Raw genomic sequence first — 14,710 nt, 5'->3', positions numbered from 1 at the left:
TGAAAGTCAAAGTTACAGAAAGATTGAGAGACAGAGAGATACAGAGACAGAGAGACTTTTCCATCCATAGGTTCACTCCCCAAATGATCACAATGGCCAGATCTGGGCCAGGACAAAGCCAGGAGACAGGAGCTTCTTCTGGTCTCCCACGTGGGTGCAGGGGTCCAAACACTTGGGCAATCCTCCACCGCTTTCCCAGGCACATTAGCAGGGAGCTGAATTGGAAGTAGAAGAACCAGGACATGAACTGTTGCCTGTATGGGATGCGAGCATTGCAGGCTTCACCTGCTATACCACAAGGCCGGCCCCTCATTAATATTTTTTTAGGTTTCTAATGTGAGTTCTTGTTTTTTTTATTGGCTCACTTGTTACCCTGAATTGGTCCCATTCATTCTTGAGGTCTGTTGTAGTTACACAGGTAGTACAAACCAACACTGGAGCATGAAGTCACTTTCAACTCTAAAGCACTCTGTGCCACTGATACAAGGGTGCTTTTCAAAGTCCATGGAAAATGGAATTGAAAGATAAGTTTGTTTTGGTGCAAAACAATTTGAAACCCTTGCATACGAGTGATTTTGAAAAAGTTTAAGAAAATGGATATTATGAAAAAAGTGTGGGGCCAGCATTGTAGTATAGTGGGTAAAGCTGCCATTTGTGATGCTGGCATCCCATATGGGTGCTGGTTGTTGTCCCAGCTGCTCCCCTTCCAATCTAGCTCTCTGCTATGGCCTGGGAAAGTAGTGGAAGATGGCCCAAGTCCTTGGGCCCCTGCACCCACATGGGAAATCCTGAAGAAGCTCCTGGCTACTGGCTTTGGATTGGCTCAGCTCCAGCCATTGCAGTCATTTGGGGAGTGAACCAGCAGATGGAAGACTTCTCTCACTCTCTCTCTCTCTCTCTGCCTCTCTTTAACTCTGCCTTTCAAATAAAATTAACAAATCTTTTAAAACACACACACACCCACACACAAGATGAGGGTCAGTGTTGCAGTGCACTGCCACCCCCCACTAATGCCAGTATCCTGTATTGTGAGCACTGGTTTAATTCCCAGCTACTCTGTTTCTGATCCATATCCCTGATAATGTTCCTAGAAAAGCAGCAGAAAATTATCAAGTGCTAGGGCCTTTTGCCACCTACTTGGGAGACCAGGATAGGGTTCTAGGCTCCTGGCTTCAGCCTGACACAAACCTGGCTGTTGCAGCCATTTGGGGAGTGAACCAGCCGATGGAAGATCTTTCTCTGTTCCTCTCTCTCTCTCTCTCTCTCTCTCTGGCACTATGCCTTTCAAATAAATAAAATAAATCTTAAAAAAAGAACCCCCTGGCCGGCGCCGCAGCTCAATAGGCTAATCCTCCGCCTGCAGTGCCGGCTCACCGGGTTCTAGTCCCAGTCGGGGCACCGGATTCTGTCCCGGTTGCCCCTCTTCCAGGCCAGCTCTCTGCTGTGGCCCGGGAGTGCAGTGGAAGATGGCCCAAGTGCTTGGGCCCTGCACCCCATGGGACACCAGGAGAAGCACCTTGCTCCTGGCTTTGGATCAGCGCAGTGCGCTGGCTGCAGCATGCCAGCCACAGCGGCCATTGGAGGGTGAACCAATGGCAAAGGAAGACCTTTCTCTCTGTCTCTCTCTCTCACTGTCCACTCTGCCTGTCAAAAAAAAAAAAAAAAAAAAAAAAAAAAAAAAAAAAGGAACCCCCTAACCAAGATCAAAGTGGAATAGGTAGGTCCCAGCATTGGGAAATATGCATACAACGTGTGGCATTGGAACCTATCCCCTAGGATTCATCTCAAAGGTAGTATTCTATACAACATGAAAGAAAATGGTGAAGGCCTTGAATGCCAAGTCGAAAATCTTGCAAGTGAGAGATTATTGAATATGAGAAACCATTGAACAGTTAGTGTAGTGTAAAAGGATGGCATTGTCCAAGTAGTGTTTTGGAAAGGCTTATCTGTTCATGTATTGAATCCTTGGGAAGAGGTGGGAGGCAGAGAGCAGTATAGAAAAGAAAAGATGAACTAGAGCAATGGTGGGAAACCTGTGGATAAAGGGCATGAAGGAACCCACATAAAGGAAGAATCTGTAAGAGTTGATGACTGATAGATCATTAAAGGTCAGAGGCAAAGAAGCCAGAGCTGACATCAAGGTCTGAAAACCTTGTAGTACCGTAAGTGGAAATGACGGAATGAGCGTATTTCTTATGATGTATTGCCTAGCTCAGTGCTTTGAACACAACCATTAGCTGATAAGTGTTTATGGATTGACTAAGAAAAGTGAGTGTACCCTGGATCATTCAGGGGCTTATCTACTTTCACCTGAATCGGAGGTTGTAAAAATGGAGCAGAGTCTCACGGAGACTGGCCTTTTCCACATGACACTGTTCTGACTGCTGAGACGCATTCATTGCTTGTAGAGATAAGAGTTTATTTGGGGTCAACTAAAGTTAAGGGTATAGAGCATTAAATGATATTATGATTCACCATGCGATGTCTGATGATTTTTCACATCTGATCAGCGTGCTTAATATTGTAATGGATGGTGTTAACACAGGTAAAGCTTGTGTCCTCATCCAGAACTACACTTTAGTCTCTTAATGCCCTCCTTAAATGACCCCAAGAAATAGACATTAGATTCTATGTATGACAGAGCCATTAGTCAACTTCGATATGGCCCAGGTTTTGTCCCAACTCTGCAGTTTCGATGCTGGCTGCCTCCTTTACTTCAGATTAGGGGTGTTAGTATCTGTGCTACAGGGTTGAATACAGATTAACTAAAATAATGTGCAATTTTGGAAAACATAAGGTGATCTCAGTGTTTATCCAAGGCCAAGAATAACAGCTAACATGTGTTGAGACTTGCTACTTGCCAGGCAGTGTTTAAGAAACTTAGGAGGGGCACATGTTGTGGAACAGAAGGTTAAGCTTCCACTTGTGACACCAGTATCCTGTCCAGGCTGCTCCACTTCCTATCCAGCTTCCTGCTAATGTGCCTGGGAAAGCAGCAGCAGACAACCCTAATGTTTGGGGCCCTGCCACCTAGGTGGGAGACCAGGGTGGAGTTTTTTGGCCTCTGGCTTTTGCCTGACCAAAACTTGGCTGTTACAGCCATTTAGAGGATGAACCAACAGATGACAGATATCTCTCTCTCTCCCTCTCTCTATTGCCCTGCCTTTCAAATAAATAAATAATTAATTAAATAAATCTTTAAACTTCAGGGTGGGTAGTGTGTGAGTGTGCATGTCTGTGTCTCTAAATTTCCTTTAATCTTCACAAACAATGCTCTTACATAAGCTCTACTGAAATCTCTATCTAGGAGATGATGAGATTGAAGCACAGTGAAATTAAGCAAACAGCCTGATATGGTGCAGCCAGTCAACAACTAGCCTCACCTCCTGACTCTCTGCATTAGTGAGGATGTAAGAAATGATGCCACTTGGGACCAGCGCTGTGGCATAGCAGGTAAAGCCACCACCTGCAGTGCCAGCATCCCATATGGATGCCGGTTCCAGTCCCGGCTGTTGCACTTCCAATCCAGTTCTCTGCTATGGCCTGGAAAAGCAGTAGAAAATGACCCAAGTCCTTGGGCCCCTGTATCCACATTGGAAGACCTGGAGGAAGCTCCTGGCTCCTGGGTTCAGATCAGCTCAGCTCCGGCTGTTGCAGCCAGTTGGAGAGTGAACCAAGACCTCTCTCTCTCTCTCTGACTCCTTCTCTCTCTATGTAATTCTGACTTTCAAATAAATAAATAAATCTTTTAAAAAAAAAAGAAAAAGGAAATAATGCCACCAGTATTTTCTGTGAAACTGTTGGCAGAAGTAGTATTTGGAGAGAGAAAGTGTTGCAAATTCATTCACCCTTCATAATCTTCCTCAACCATGGATCAAATTAAAGAAGAAAAACAAGACAGGGTAAGCAGTTGCAAATCCAAGATAAATGTGTCTCCATGACAGAAACCCACAATGGGAGGAATGACTAATGCCAGCGAGAGGAGGGTCTTTGGTCTAGAAGCAGGCAGTGCTGGGAAGGAGTGTGGCTTAAAAAAAGAGTGCCAACTGTAGGAAACTGGTACACAGGGGAGGAGGTGCCAGGCTGGCTGTCCACCCAGCCAGCTTGCCTCCCTGGTGCTCTGTAGGTCTCCATGTCTAGGAAGCCAGTGGAGACTGAGTTGCTGAGACTCCTGAGACTGATGGAGAGAATAGACAGGGGGCTGGATGCTCACGACTATGGGAGGCTTGTGTGCTGGGACTATGAAAACTCTGAGACCACGTGGGAGGACTCAGGGTGTGGCTGGACACTGGGCAGTCACTGCAGGAGGCTCCACATAATCAGGACTCCCTAGTTACTTGGTGAGAGACATTGCTGGGGAATCTGAGCTTATCCAGAGGACTGTAAGATCCTTGGTATGGTCCTTGTGCCAAAGCAGACTAATGATATACTCACTGGGACTAGTGCCAAGGCACTAGTCTCCTTGAAGGAGAGGAGCTCAGCTGAGTCTATGCCAACAGACAAGAAACCTACCATAGGGAAAAAAAAAAAAGAGAGAGAGAGAGATTTACCATGCCAAACCTGGGTGTGTCACCTCAGATACAACCTTTACCCTGAAGCACTAAACAGAGCTCCCTGGCCACTCCCATCATACGTCTCTAGGTATTCCCTGAAAGCAGACACACCACTAATCCAATCAGACATAGTTCAAAGATAAAAGCTGCCACAGTGAAAAATCAAAGAAATGAATGAGTACCCTCACAAATGCTGAATAACAAATGCACCAATCCAAGAAGCAAGAACAAGGAAGACAATATGACTCTCCCAGAAGAACACAACACCTGAATTTCAGATTGTGAAGATTATGAAGTTGAAGAAATGTGAGAAATGGAATTCAAAAAATTGATCATAAGATTACTTAGAAATATCACAAGCAAATGCAAGAACTAATGAAATCCATACATGACAAGAAAGAAAATTTCTCCCATGAAATTGAGATCTTAAGGAGAAATCAAAATGAAATCTTGGGGGGCTGGCACTGCAGTGTAGCAGGTAAAGCCACTGCCTGCAGTGCCGGCATCCTGATGAAGCTCTTTGCTGTGGCCTGGAAAAACAGTAGAAGATGGCCCGAGTCCTTGGGCCCACGCACCTATGTGGGAGACCTGGAAGAAGCTCCTGGCTCCTGGTTTTGGATTGGCACAGCTCCGGCTATTGTGGCCAATTGGGGAATGAACCAGCAGATCAAAGATCTCTCTCTCTCTCTCTCTCTCTCTCTCTGCCTCTCCTCTTTCTCTGTGTTACCCTGACTTTCAAATAAATAAATAAATAAATCTTTAAAAAAATGAAATCTTGGAAATGAAGAATTCAATGGAACAGATAAAAAAATACAATGGAGAGCCTCAACAACAGAATCAGTAAAGCAGAAGAAAGAATATCCGACTTTGAAGACAAAGTACAGGAAATTATACAGTCAGACCAAACACAAGAAGAAGAAATTAGAAATCTAAAAAACACTGTTAAGAATCCACAGGATATTATCAAACAACCCAACATATGTGTTCTAGAAGTTCCTGAAGATGTAGAAAGAAAGGATTAGAAAGCCTTTTTAATGAAATAATAACAGAAAATTTCTCCAATTTGGAGAAAGAAAGGCGCACCCAAGTACAGGAAGCACATAGAACTCCTAATAGACATGGCAAGGAAAGATCTTCACCACAACACATTGTATTCAAACTCTCTACAATAAAACATAAAAGATTCTAAAATGTGCATGAGAGAAACACCAGATTACTTTCAGAGGATCTGCAATTAGACTCACAGTGGACTTCTCATCAGAAACTCTACAGGATAAGAGAGAATGGTGAGATATACTCCAAGTCTTAAGAGAAAAAAACTGTCAACCCAGAATAATGCACGTGCAAGCTCTCATTAATGAAGGAAGGTGAATTAAAGACCTTCCGTGACAAACAGAAATTGAAAGAATTTGTCACTAGCCATCCAGCCCTGCAGAAGATGCTTAAAGATGTGCTGCACACAGAAGCACAAAAACATAGTCATCATTACAGAAGAAGATAAAGGAAGGAAAGCTTCCAGTAAAAGTACAAAGGAAATCCAAAGTAAAAAATAGGAATATATTTGGAAAAATGGCAGGGCAAAGTCATTACTTACTAATTATCACCTTGAATGTAAATGGCCTTAACTCTCCAGGTAAAAAACACAGACTGGCAGAATGGATTGAAAAATGAAATCCATCTATTTTGCTGCATACAAGAAATACATCTCGACAACAAAGATGTACACAGACTGAAAGTGAAATGATGAAAAAAGATATTCCATGCCAACAGAAACCAAAAAAGAGTTGGTGTAGCCATCCTAATATCAGACAAAATAGACTTTCTCACAAAACTGTTGAAAGAGACAAAGAAGGGCACTATGTAACAATTAAGGGATCAATTCAAGAGGAAGATGTGACTATTATAAATGTATATGCACCTAATTACATGGCACCTGGCTATTTAAAAGAAATATTAAGGGAGATGTAGTCTCACATACAATAGTAATGGGGAGATTTCAATACCCCACTTTCAGCAATGGACAGATCAAGCAGACAGAAAATCAACAAGGAAAAACAAGCCAAAATTGACAAATGGGATTACATCAAACTGAGAAGCTTCTTTACTGCAAAAGAAACACTCAGCAAAGTGAAGAGGCAACTTACAGAATCAGAGAAATTATTTGTAAACAATGCAACTGATAAAGGATTAATTACCAGAACATACAAAGAGATCAAGAAACTCCACAACAACAAAATAAACAATCCAGTTAAGAAATGGGCCAAGGAGTTAAACAGACATTTTTTGAAAGAGGAAATCAAAATGGCCAACAGACACGTGAAAAAATGCTCAGGATCACTAGCCATCAGGGAAATGCAAATCAAAACCACGATGAGATTTCACCTCACTCCAGTTAGAATGTCTTTCATACAGAAATCAACAGACAAAAATGCTGGTGAGGATGAGGGGAAAAAGGTACCCTAATACACTGTTGGTGGGAATGTAAACTGGTAAAAACCACTAGGAAGACAGTGCAGAGATACCTCAGAAATCTGAATATAGACCTACCATATGACCCAGCCATCCCACAACCAGGAATTTACCCAAGGGAAATGAAATCAGAAAATAAAAGAGTTATGTGTACCCCCATGTTTATTGCAACTTAATTCACAATAGCTAAGACTTGGAATCAACCTAAATACTCATCAACTGAAGACTGGATAAATAAATTATGGGATATGTACCCTATGGAATACTATACAGCAGTAAAAAAGAAGTCTAGTCATTTACAACAAAATGAATGAATCTAGAAAACATCATACTTATTGAAATAAGCCAGTCCCAATGGAACAAATACCATATGGTTTCCCTGATCTGTGATAACTAATAAAGCAGCCAAAATGAAATCTGTATATCTGAAATTGACACTTTGAGAAGCAATGCTTGAACAGCCCTTGTCTTGACTGTCAAGGAACAGTTTGTTTTTTTTTTTCTTAATAGAGAATGGGACTGGGAATGGGAGAGGGAGAAGGAGATTGGGTAAGAGTGGGGATGGGAGAGTGGGTATGATGGAAAGAATCACTATATTCCTAAAACTGTACTTATGAAATTTGTACTTATTAAATAAACAGTATCTTTGGGGAAAAAAAAGAAAATCAATTCCCCAAAATGGTCACAGGTTTTATCTGGGCTCTCACTCTATTAACTTGTTTACATGTCTGTCTTTATGCCATTAATATACTGGTTTAATTACAATAGCTTTTTAGGAGATTTTGAAGTAAAGAAGTGTGAGACCTCCAATTTTGTTCTTTTTTAAGATTCTATTTTTTACATCTTTTTTTAAACAAATATTTATTTATTTATTTGAAAGGCAGCATCAGAGAGAGAGAGAGAGAGAATCCATCTTCCATCCTCTGGTTCACTCCCCAAAAGGCTGCAACAGCCAGAGCTGAGCCTATCTGAAGCCAGGAGCTAGGAGCTTCTTCTGGGTCTTTCACATGGGTGCAGGGGCACAAGCACTTGGATCATCTTCTGCTGCTTTCTCAGGCACATTAGCATGGAGCTAGATCAAAAGTGGAGCAGCTGGGACTCAAAAGTATCACTCATATGGAATGGCTAAACCTACTACACCACAGTGCCAACCCCTACTCTGACTATTAAGAATCCCAGGAAACTCATATGAATTTTAAATGGATTTTTCTATTTCTACAAAAAACGCCATTAAAATTTTGATAAGGTAGGTGCTGTGGCATAGTGGGTAAAGGTGCCGCCTGCACCAGTTCGAGTCCCAGCTGTTCCACTTCCTTTTTCTTTCCTTCCTTCCTTCCTTCCTTCCTTCCTTTCTTTCTTTCTTTCTTTCTTTCTTTTTTTTTTTTTTTTATTCAGGGCTTAATTTTATTTCTCTTATTCAACTCCTGCATCTGTGATATAGCATTTCCATATGTCTTTTTTAACCTTTATTTAATAGATATAAATTTCCAAAGTACAACTTTTGGATTACAGTGGCTTTTTCCCCCCATAACCTCCCTCCTACCCGCAACCATCCCATCTCCCACATCTCCTGCTCCCTCTCCCATCCCATTCACATCAAGATTCATTTTCAATTATCTTTATATACAGAAGATCAACTTAGTATATACTAAGTAAAGATTTCAACAGTTTGCACCCACAAAGAAACACAAAGTATAAAGTATTGTTTGAGTACTAGTTATACCGTTAATTGCTATAATACAACACATTAAGGACAAAGGTCCTACGTGGGGAGTAAGTGCACAGTGACTCCTGTTGTTGCTTTAACAATTGACACTCTTATTTATGGCATCAGTAATCACCCGAGGCTCTTTTCATGAGTTGCCAAGGCTATGGAAGCCTCTTGACTTCGCCAACTCCGATTTATTTAGACAAGGCCATAGTCAAAGTGAAAGTTCTCTCCTTTCAGAGAAAGGTGCCTCCTTCTTTGATGGCCCATTCCTTTTAGTTGGTTTTTTTTTTGTTTTTTTGTTTTTTTTTGTTTTTTTGTTTTTTTTTTTTTTTTTTTTTTGCCAGAGTGTCTTGGCTTTCCATGCCTGAAATACTCTCATGGGCTTTTTAGCCAGATCCGAATGCCTTAAGGACTGATTCTGGGCTGCTCCCCTCCCAATACAGCTCTCTGCTATGGCCTGAGAAAGCGGTAGAAGATGGCCCAAGTCCTTGGGCCCCTGCACCCACATGGGAGACCCGGAAGAAGCTCCTCCCTCCTGACTTCGGATTGATTCAGTTCCAGCCATTGCAGCCAATTGAGGAATGAACCAGCAGATCAAAGACCTCTCTCTCTCTCTCTCTCTCTCTCTCTCTCTCTCTGCCTCTCCTTATTTCTCTTTGTTACTATTTCAAATAAATAAATAAATCTTTTAAAAATTTTTGATGGGATTTGCATTGAATCTGTAGACAACTTTGGGTAGTGTCGTCATCTTTACAACATTAAATCTACCAATTCATGAGAATAGGTCATATTCCCACTTATTTATGTTTTAATTTTTTCCAGCAATATTTTATAGTTTTCAGTGTACAAATCTGCCTCTTTGGTTAAATTTATTCCTCAGTTTATTCTTTTTAGTGTTATTAAAAATAGAATTGTTTTCTTTCTTTTTTCAAGTTAATTGTTCATTATAACACTGTAAAATGCAACTAATTTTTATGTCTTCATTTTGTATCCTGCTACTTTCCTAAATTCTCTTAACAGCTCTAATATTTTTGTGGCAAGTGTGTAATCTTTAGGGCTTTCTACATATAATATCACAGCATCTGTGAATAAAGATGACTTAATTCTCCCTTTCTAATTTGGATGCCATTCTTTTTCATACTTAATTTCTTTGGCTAAAACTTCTAACACCATGTTGAATATATGATGGGAAAATCAAGCATCTTGTCTCACTCCTGATTAAAGGAAAAGCTTTCAGTCTTTCACCATTGAGTATTATGGTAACTCTGTGCTTTTTTTTTTTTTTATCAAGCTGAGGAAGTTTCTTTTTATTCCTAGTCTACCAGGATTTTTTTGTGTGTTTGTTTTCCTCATTACATAGTGCTGAATTTATCAAACACATTTTATGCATGAATTGAAATCAACATTATAAGTTTGACCTTTCATTCTGTTAAGGAATTGTATTAAATTAATTGGTTTTCAAATGTTGAGTGGGTTCTCACATTCTAGGATTAAATTTCACTTCATCATGGTGTATAGTACTTTTAATATATTGACGAATTTAGTTTGTAGTATCTTATTGAAGATTTTTGCATCAATATTTATTGGGGATTATGATCTGTGGTTTTCTTGACTTAGTTTTGATCTCAGAGTAGTGCTGACCTTATAGAATGAGTTAGGAAATATTGTTCCCTCTTCAGTTTTGTGGGACAGTTTGAAAAATGATTGGTGTTACTTCTTGAAATATTTCACAGAATTCACATGTGAACACATTTGGTCCATTGCTCTTCTGTCGCTCCCCCATTCGCGGAGGAATGACACTGGACCCTGCGCTGTTCTTTCTGCCTGGCTCTTCCCGGGTTAGCTGCCGGCATCACTCGTGGAGGAACGACGCCGTCCTGGGTTAGCTGCCGGCCCCTCCACCTCCGTGGAGGGGCAGAACCCCCAGCCGCTTTCCCCGCTTCCATGGAGGAGCAGCACACCACCGGCCGGCTCTCTCGGGGGCTGCTCAGATGCTCCTCAGGTGTTCCTGGTGCATGTTGTCTCTCTCCTCCTTTATAGTCCTCTTTCACCAATCCATGCTCTGCTGCCCACATGCCGAGCACGCTGCTCTCCTCCAATCAGGAGCAGGATCAGCTCCTGCAGTTGATTGGTCGAACTGGAGGCAGCTGCGTAGAAGTTGTTTGGTCTCTCTCTCAGTGCCATATTGTGGGAGATCAGATGCATAGAATAAGTCTTAATTCCAGTAACTTAGTCTAGTCTCAGTTGCTCCCCACACTCTTCTTTGTCGAGAAGCTTATGATTACTGATTCAATCTCTTTGCCCGTTATTGATTTTCTATTTTTTCATGAGTCAGTTTTGGTGGATTTCATTTTTTGAGGAATTTGTCCATTTTATCTATATTATCCAAATTGTTGATGGGAAGTTGCTGCCAGTATTCTCCTGTAATTCTTTTCATTTCTTATAAAATCAGTAGCAATGTCTCCAGTGTTAATTTCTTATTTTAGTAATCTGAGTCTTCTTTCCATTTTCCTTAGACAATCTAGCCAAAGGTTTGTGAATTCTGCTGATATTTTCAAAGAAACAACTTTTGATTTCATGGTAATATGTTTATACTTATAAATATACCTGATAATATAAGAGGTACTTGGTTCATAATGTTTTGGGGAACCATATTTGGTTTTCATAATTTGACAACTGCTTATTTATGTTTTCCTTATAAGAGTATAAGCTACTTTTTTAGCACAGTTATAATAGGTGCTGAATAAATTCACTGTTAAATGAACCAATTAATTTAATAAGTTATTAAATTAGTGAATTGTGAGCTTTAAAGAGGTTTTTTTAAAAAAAGAAATGCAGAGGCATGGGGTTATTTGAGGTAAATGTTCAAAGTCAGCCTTATATACTGAACACAATACTTAACTGTGTGAGTTTTTGCTCATTTTTTTTCCTTTTTTAAAACAACAAACAGTATTTGCAGCGGTGTCTATTTTTAATGCCTAGGTTTTATTGTGTCCAGAGTTCTCCCTTCCTGTCTTTGATGCCTAATCCCCTTTATCTGTAGCCAGAAAATAAATCCTAGCCCCATCAAGAAACACTGATTTTCCCAACTTGCACTCCTGTGCTACCTGAACATATCCGTACTGATGTCTCTGTTAATCCTCAAATCCAAGCTGAGTCTCCATTTTCCGTAAAACCTTGCATTTGGGGATCGCAGCTAAGTCATTCAGACATAAAGGAGTCTGTTTATACAGTGTACCTCAAAAAGTTTGTGAAAATCATTAAAAGATAAGTTTATTTTGGTGTGAAAATACTTTGAAATTCACAAATAATTTTTCATAACATACATTTTTTCATGAGCTGTTTGAAAACCTCTTTGAAAACGGATTTGAATTTTTTTACACCAAAGAAATTTAAGTTTAAATTCCATTTCCCATGAACCTTTGGAAACATTCTTGTAAAATTAGAATGGTGTCTGGTTAATTGCAAGGTCTCTTCCATCTCCACCAGTCCATGGTTCTGCTGAAGATACGTTACTCTGCTTGCTAAATTTAAATGTCAGTGAAACACTCACTTGCAGTATATTTCACTATGGACCGATACTCCTCAGGGCACTTAATGGAGGCTTCATAGAATTCACAAACTTTTATGTAAATATCATTTCTAAAATGTATTTTAAACATTAAGACAATGAAAAAAAGTCACAGACTGAGGGAAAACATTTGCAAATAAAATATATGATAAATATACTTATAACTATAACAAAGATTTCTATACACACATACACTCCAAAAAGGAGTCTTCCTTCCTTCCTTCCTTCCTTCCTTCCTTCCTTCCTTCCTTCCTTCCTTCCTTCCTTCTTTCCTTCCTTCCTTCCTTCCTTCCTCTCTCTCTTATATAAAAATATCTTTTGACTCTATTTTGAAAAGTAAATTAAAGAAACTATATATGGTGCTCGCTTTGGCAGCACATATACTAAAATTGGAATGATACCGAGAAGATTAGCATGGCCCCTGCGCAAGGATGATATGCAAATTCATGAAGTGTTCCATATTTTTATGAATCTTGATAAAGAATGGGATGGGAGAGGGAATGGATGTGGGTGGGAGGGAGGCTATGGGGGGAAAAGCTGCTATAATCCAAAGGTTGTACTTTTGAAATTTATCTTTATTAAAGTTTTTTTAAAAATATTATATGTGTTTCTTTTGTAAAGATTTGCTTACTTATTTGAAAGGCAGAATTATGGAGAGAATATATATATATATAGAGAGAGAGAGAGAGAGAGAGAGAGAAAGAAGAGAGAGAGAGAAAGAAGAGAGAGAGAGGAGAGAGAGAGAGAGAGAGAGAGATTGATCTTCCATCCATTGGTTCATTCCCCAGATGGCCATAACAGCCAGGGCTGCGCCAGGCTGAAGCTGGGAGCTAGGAGCTTCATTCAGGTCTCCCGCGTGGGTGGCATGGGCCCAAGTACTTGAGCCACCTGCTGCTTTCCCAGGTGCATTAACAGGGAGCTGGATAGGAAGTGGAGCTGCCAGCACCATATGGGATGCTGACGTCATAGGTGGCTTAACCTGCTGTGCCACGATGCTGACCCCATACATGTTAATTAATAATAAGTACGTGATCAGATGTCCAACATCATTGATTTTTAGGAAATACAAATTAAAACCACAACGAGATACCTCTTCAATCAAAATGATGGGGACAGATGTTAGCACTGCAGTTAAGATGCCCACATCCCGTATCTGAGAACTTGGCTTGGATTTCCAGCTCCAGCTCTAGCTTCTGGCTAATGCAGAGCTGGAGAAACAGCGGTGATGACCTAAGTAGTGTGGTTTCTGACATCCATGTGGCAACATGGAGAGCTTTCCTGGCTTCTAGCTTTAGCCCTGGCCCAGCCCAGGCCACTGAGGGCATTTGAGGAGCAAACCAGTGAGTGGGAGCTTACTCTCTCTGTCTCTTCAAGAGCGAGAGAGAGAGAGAGAACACATATATCAAGTATTGGTGAGAGAGAGAGAGAGAACATATATCAAGTATTGGTGAGAGGATATAAAGAAACTGGAACACTTATCCATTGTTCCAGGGGTTGTAACATGATACAATCACTTTGGAACAGTTTGACAAAAATACGCTCAATGAAAGAAGAGAGACAAAAGGATTGCAAGATTCCATTTCATGCAATGCCTAGGGAGGCAAATCTTTACAGTTAAAAGTTGTTTGGGGCTTGCATGGCACAAGAGAGTGCAAATGGGCATGAGGAATCTTGAGGTGAAAGAAATATCGTAAAACTTGATTGCTACTGGTTTATTCTACTTATTACTGAAATTCATTGAATCATACACTTAAAATGGGTAAATTATATGGGACCTAAATTTCAACAGAACAATTTCTCTTTTTTTTAAAGAATTATTTTATTTGTTTGAGAGAGAGAGAGAACCTTCCATTCCACTTGGTTCACTCCCAAATGACCGCAACGACCAGAACTGAACTGATCTGAAGCCAGGAGCCAGGAACTTCTTCCAGGTCTCCAATGCGGGTGCAGGGGCCCAAGGACTCGGGCCATCTTCTATTACTTTCCCAGGCCATAGCAGAGAGCTGGATCAGAAGAGGAGCAGCAGGGTCTCAAACCAGTGCCCATATGGGATGCCGGCACTGCAGGCTGGGACAAAACCCACTGCGCCACAGTGCCAGCCCCTCAACAGAGCTATTTCTTAAAAAGTCAGTACAAATATTCTAATCTAAATATGTGTAAAACTGCATCATTATTTCTTTATTGGTAACATCTAAGAGGCAGGTGTTTGGTGTAGCAGTTAAGGCACCACTTGGGATGCCTGCATTCCATATTGGTTTGCTTGGGAATAAGTCCTAGCTCTGCTCTGGATTCCAGCTTCCTGCTAATGTGCAACCTAGGAAAGAGCAGGTGTTGGCACAAGTACTTGAGTGCCTGCCACCCATGTGGGAGACATAGATTGTGTTCCCAGGCTGGTCTAGCCCAGGC

At 40.7% G+C, this 14,710-nt stretch overlaps 1 protein-coding gene, 1 long non-coding RNA gene and 1 other non-coding gene across 5 annotated transcripts in view; 2 read left to right on the top strand and 1 right to left on the bottom strand.

Annotated features, from left to right (window-relative positions):
* The window catches only part of LOC103350759 (uncharacterized), a 90,527-nt gene that overhangs the window by 12,177 nt on the left and 63,640 nt on the right, over window positions 1–14,710 (top strand). The window lies entirely within an intron of this gene.
* LOC100008640 (ATP-binding cassette sub-family G member 2) overlaps window positions 1–14,710 on the bottom strand; it is a 125,852-nt gene that overhangs the window by 79,693 nt on the left and 31,449 nt on the right. The window lies entirely within an intron of this gene.
* LOC127483384 (U6 spliceosomal RNA) lies at window positions 12,664–12,770 on the top strand. Its single transcript, XR_007909557.2, has one exon. It is a non-coding gene; the product is annotated as a U6 spliceosomal RNA (small nuclear RNA).

This window comes from Oryctolagus cuniculus, chromosome 8, assembly GCF_964237555.1.
Source record: "Oryctolagus cuniculus chromosome 8, mOryCun1.1, whole genome shotgun sequence".
In the NCBI taxonomy this organism is placed as follows: Eukaryota; Metazoa; Chordata; class Mammalia; order Lagomorpha; family Leporidae; genus Oryctolagus; species Oryctolagus cuniculus.
Note: the sequence above shows the minus strand (reverse complement) of the source record. Positions and strands in the feature narration are given on the sequence as shown.